We start from the raw sequence: 5,890 nt of genomic DNA on the forward strand, positions 1-5,890 counted from the left end.
ACGGATCTCCTTCTGCCTGGGAAAACTTGACACACTGTGTGTGTGTGTGTGTGTGTGTGTGTGTGTGTGTGTCTGTGGTAACTGGGGGGAGGTAAGTTATCTCGTAAGGAAGGAGTATTACCACTTTCAGAAGATCTGTTCATATGACATTCAACAAAGCAGCACCAAAATTGTCACTGTATTTTGTGAATAGTTAAATTCTTTTGGGACCTGAGGACAAAATTGGAAGCCACTATGAAGGAAATTTCTTCTCATCTCTTACAGGTTCTCATATCTTGGCTAAAGGTGGAATCCTTGTTCTCTCTAAGGATAATTTTTTGTCTAATGAAATGTCATTGAATGAATATTTTCTAAATTCAAGCTAAGAAATGCTGTTTTGAAGGTATAGCAGTATAGCATTAAGAACAGAGGGTCCTGGGGTGCCTGGCTGGCTTAGTCAGTAGCGCATGCGACTCTTGATCTCAGGGTTGTGAGTTCAAGCCCCACAATTGGGCGTGGAACCTACTTAACTTAAAAAAAGAAAGAAAGGAAAGAAGGAAGGAAGAAAGAAGAAAGAAAAAGAACAGAGGGTCCTGAGCAAGAGCTTATGGCCCTGTAGACTGGCTTTGCTATTGATTACTTATGTAATTAGCCTTGGGCAAGTGACTTTAACTTCACTAAGCTTTGTTTTTTTTTCATATGTAAAATGAGGATAATAACCACTTGATGTTGATTATTAGAATTAAGTGAGGTAATATAAGTTGAGCGCTTAGCACATACTTGTAGATATTCAGTGAACATTAACAATTATTATTAACGTTGCTATTATTATTAAAGCAGTCAAAACTACCCCAACTTCATGTAACAAATTCTTACTGTGCACTTACTATGTGTAAGCCTTACTAAATACTGGAAGTTAAGAATCCGCATCTCTGTTGGTTATAGACAGTGCTTTCTGCTTCCTGACCTTAATTCTTTAAAGACAAAACTTAACAGTGAATCATTCACTTAAACAGATTAACCCATTGCCACACTAAAACAAAATTGAAGACTAATGTATTTTAGTGATGCTTAATGAACAATTATAGTAGCAACAAATGAGGAAATTCAAGTACATTTAACCAACTTCTGTCTCAAATAAAATATTGGCAGTAGGGTTGCAATCAGAATTGTAGAAGAAATGGGTCAGTATTACATGCCACTGCAATGCTTTCATGTGGATTATTTTTTTTACTTTTGCTCCCCTCCCCTCTTTAAATCTGCTACATGCTAAGATTTTCACATATGTAGCTACCACCTGCTAAGATGTGGTTTTGCCTCTGTGCAGGGTATGAGCCGTGTCCCACTCTGGGTCCCCCCAGTGAATGCACTCCGAGGTCCACCTTCCTGTAGAATGCGCTTTGGAGCAGGGTGGACTGTGGGCCAGGGACTTGTCTGGGCTTCCCATTAAAGGGTAATCCCTTCACAAATATGGGAATGGGGGCTGCTCTGAGTCTGGCAAATAATAAACAATGAGGGTTTTTTTTTTATCCTGGATTCCTCCAGCCCTCTCTGTAGCCCTCAGCAATAACTTAGCCCTTGTCTTCCTCTCTGAAGGATTTAAATGGAATGACCTTAATTCTTGCTTTGTTTGCACTCTATCTTTTAAGGAGCTTCAGTGAAGACCAAGACAAACAGTAGATTAACAGTGGTACCTTTTATAAAGCTGATTAGTTCCTAAAATATGCTGAAAGGAAACAAAACCAAAAAGAAAAAAAAATGAGAGTGGAATAGGGGCTAAGACAGAAGCCTTTGTCGGTGAGTTTGAAACAGCTCTGTTCTTTTCAGTAGTTGCAGATATTGGCCTTCCAGTGAGATATTTCCTTTGTGTGTGAAGATTTTGCCAGGATAGCATTTATAGTATTAAGCAGGTGCCTGGTAAGTGTTTCTAAACAAATATTACTTTGCTGCCTAATTTTGGTTTCAGGGGAGAGTTGTACTGAGGATGAATTCAGAAAACATTTGATTATGGCTCCTCTGCTGCTCCTTGTAGCACTGGCTATCAAGTGGCTGACGATGTCAGAATCAGAATTCCAAAGATGCTGTTCCATGTGGAATCATTAAGAGAAGCACAGGCTCCTAGAATCTCTTTCAGCTCTTCTGGATTTGAAGGAATTTACGGAGAAATTTCCAAGACACCTCGGCTATATCCAAATGAAAGCCAAAGCATTATAGTGTAGCAGAGCTGAAAGTGTGTCTCTGGAAAGACAAAAATATATTAAAGTTCCACAGAAAATATTTCTAGAATCATCTTCTGCTTCCTTTAAGGGATGGTACTGAAATTGTTCGATTTAATTTAAAGTTAAATAAAAATGTGAAAGGCTAGGGTGCATTAATAAGATGATCCATCTGCTTATAATAATAGGATAATTCACATCTTCATTGTCAGAGCAGAAAGCCTCCAATAAGGTCAATCATTAAACTCAATATGTTTCATTCTTTGATGCCGTCTCACTTAGATTCTCAGTGCCACTTGTCTGTCCTTCTTTTCCACTATGCACCTGTATTGCAAATTTAGTTCCATTAGGTAGATGCTTGCACCATTATGAAGCCTGATTCCATCATGTTTAAAGTGCCAAGCCATTTAAATACAGTGCAGTCTTTGGTCATGTTTAATCCAAACATTTACACACATCCAGCTCCTTCTTATCTTTTTAAATAGGATGCAGGGCTTATTTTTAAATTACATCCTCATTCATGCTCTATAAAAACATCAGGAAAAATCGTCCATGGGATTTAAATTCTGGTCCACAGGTGCTGCTTCCAATTCCTGGCATGGCCATTAAATCCTAGCCCCAGCATAATTCTCGGCATGACACTCTGTGTTGAGGCAGAAAAGATAAAATAGAAAACAGCCATTTTTCCCCCCCCGCTCCTAGAAATTATACCACACTGAAGTGTACAGTAGGTTTTGCTTTCTTCTCTCTTTATACCTGATTTAAAGAGCATTTTTAAATAAGCGTCCCTAGGGACATCCATGGAAAGTTATGATGCTTGAAATGAGGCAAGTACTTACCAAAAACTGTGAGGTGTGATTTCTTTCACCATGTGGAGTCAATGAGATGTTCATCTATTTGGAGGAGGTTTCTGCTGATGTAATAATGAATCTTCCCATGACTTGGGTGCTAGGATTAATGCCAGAATGTGCCAACAGTTCTGAATCACCATGGTTCCCTTAAACCTTTGGTATACTCTCTTTTCTACAAATTCCCTCTTACCAGTTTCTAGTGTCAGCATGCCCTGAAGTTATAAGTGCTCTAGCTTTCTTTCTTCCATTGCTATGTAGATATTGGTACAGTAAGAAATGTCTCTTGTCAGTTTGGAAAAGCAGTTCAACCAAACTACTTTGTACTTCAACAAGCAAAGGAACAACTTGGTTTCAGCCTAATTTATCACACAGTGTACTTAAAAAAATTCCCCATGCTGCACTGGGGACTGCAGGGGAATCTGTGTGAGATTCCCCAAAGGATCAGAACTGCGAAGTTGTGCTGGGCGCACTTCTTTGTCAGGCTGCCGTTTGTTCCCACTCACCTAGAGAGCTTGTAGATAGCCCAAGAGGCTTGTGTGTATGTGCATTTTAACAAATTTTCAAAAGTTGCCATTGGGAGAGAATAGAAAGAAAGCCCTTCAGAAAGAAAATTATTTTCAAAGCATCATCACCAGAAAAATACCTTTGCAATGGATATCTTTGAAGGTCGACTGCAATCTGAACTAATTGGGGAGGGAGGGGGCGAGCTTTCAAATTTGCTCACCTTTTGTAATGGGTCTCAGAGAAGTGATTGGTAGCCAAACGCTTCCTGCAATGAGTGGTTTGGGCACTTTCTAAGCAAAAGGAAAGGCTCCTCCAGTTTCTTGTTCCTGTCACTGAGAGAGGTCACCACCTTCTCTCTTTTACTTGCCACTTCTGATTATTGGGTAGGTTCTGCTCCAAAAGTCATCTTTTGTTGTGAGGACATTAATCTTCTCCCCAGTGTTGAAATGCTTGGTAAGAAGGAGGGGTGGAAGCGGGAAAACTGATCTCAAAAGCCTCAAGATCACAGCCGAAGAGTGTTATTTATAGACCTTTACTGAAAATCAGCTTCAATCTGTGTGAATGTACTACATTAAACCAGTAACAGACAACACGCTTGTGAATATTTGGCACGGTGAAGAAATGGGCTGCAGCCCTTCTGCTGGGGGAAGGGGGAGAAACACAATCTAGGAAGTGCTGCTACTCCTCTTGGAGTGTGTCTGTTGTGATTGCTAGCTGGTCTCCACAGATCCTTGCCGAATATTATGCCATTAAACAGTATGAAAGAAAATCAAAATATATGTTTACGGGGTACTAAATAGTAAGTGCCCTTTCAAATGCCTTTAATGGCTAGGCTTCAAAGTCACTGTGGAGTGCCCTCAGGAAGGGAGAGCAGTGTGTTTCACAGATTTCTGTGGTTGTACACCACTATGAGATGCTGAATGAAAGCACGCTGAGATTTATGAACACCCCACACTCTGTACCCTTAAAGGCATATTCAGAAAGAGAAAACATCTCTGCCATATAGATTCTTGAATTTGTAGTTTTAATTGAAAAATTGGTGATGTCTCAGCCGTATTTTCCCAGAACTTGAGTGACAATCAAAGTCTGCTTCAGCATAACAATGGATACACTCCCGGGGGCAATCCAAGAGGGAATATATGTTTGGATGGTGAGTTAGAGTGAGCAGTGGCTAAATACAGCAAAATACTTGCAGTATGAAAATACAGATATGATTAAGTGCATTTAAGACTAAGTACAGTTCTTATAATACACTATTGATTGTGTTTGTATTTGTTACGATAGACGTACTCCATGTATGAACACGCAGGTCAAGGTAACTGGATAGGGAGTCCAGAAATAGATCAAAAACATAGACTTTAGCATCTGGTAAAGGGAGTATATCAAATCAGTGGGGAGAAAAGATGGCTTATTCCAGAACTGGAGATAGGATAACTGGGTAGCCATCTGGAAAAATCTAAAGCTGAATCTGTATCTTATACCCTCCACAAGGATAAAGTTTAAATATTAATATTAAATATTTTAAGAAAGGAAAAAATATAAAAATAAACCATACAAGTACTACAAAAAATGCATGGGAGGGTTTCTTTATAGCCTTGGAGTGGGGATGGAGAAAAAAGACAACCATAAAATATTTGTATGAATTTGTATGAAATTCTGTATAAACATCAGAATTTCTCTATGGGAAAAAACTTCATATGCAAAGTCAAAAGACAAATGACAAATTGGGAAAAATATCTGCCAACTCATAACATAGCAGAGGGCACATTTCCAAAAACATAAAGAGCTCCTAGAAATCAATAAGAAAAATATCAGCACCCTAAAAGAAATACGTGCAAAGCATCTGAAGAGAGGATTAACAGGAAAGGAAATACAACAGGCTCTGAAATATATGAAAAGGTATTTGACCTCACTTATAACAGAAATTGAAATTGGAACTGTAGAATGGTACTATTTTTTACCTTTTGGATTGGCAGAATTTCAAAAGTTTAATAATACCCTTTGTTGGCAAGGCATGCAGAAACAGGTACTTTTGTACACTATGGAGGGAGTGTAGATTGGAACTATTACAGAATGCATTTTGACAATTTTCATCAAATTTACAAATGCAAATATATACTTTCACCTAGAAATTTCACTTCTGGGACTCTGTCTTTTACATATATATTTGCACGCATAAAAAATAACAAATATACAAGATTATTTGTTATAAAAACAAAGTATTGAGAACAACCTAACTGTCCATCAATAGAGGCTGATTAAGTTACAGTATATCCATACAATGGAATACTATGCGATTGTAAAAAGGGAGAAAAAGAACAAGAAGGGGGAAGATCTCTG

The 5,890-nt window shown here is 38.5% G+C and overlaps 1 long non-coding RNA gene across 2 annotated transcripts; it reads right to left on the reverse strand.

Moving 5' to 3' along the window:
- Positions 1-1,656: 1,656 nt before the first annotated feature.
- LOC125167785 (uncharacterized) lies at positions 1,657-3,118 on the reverse strand. Of its 2 annotated transcripts, none has more exons than XR_007152947.1 (2): positions 3,035-3,118; positions 1,657-2,217 (listed from the first exon to the last, which is right to left on the reverse strand). It is a non-coding gene; the product is annotated as an uncharacterized LOC125167785 (long non-coding RNA). The 2 variants fall into 2 exon arrangements; XR_007152948.1 differs by having other exon boundaries at positions 1,657-2,838; positions 3,035-3,078.
- Positions 3,119-5,890: the final 2,772 nt, after the last annotated feature.

The sequence above is a fragment of the Prionailurus viverrinus genome, chromosome B3 (assembly GCF_022837055.1).
Source record: "Prionailurus viverrinus isolate Anna chromosome B3, UM_Priviv_1.0, whole genome shotgun sequence".
Taxonomy (NCBI): Eukaryota; Metazoa; Chordata; class Mammalia; order Carnivora; family Felidae; genus Prionailurus; species Prionailurus viverrinus.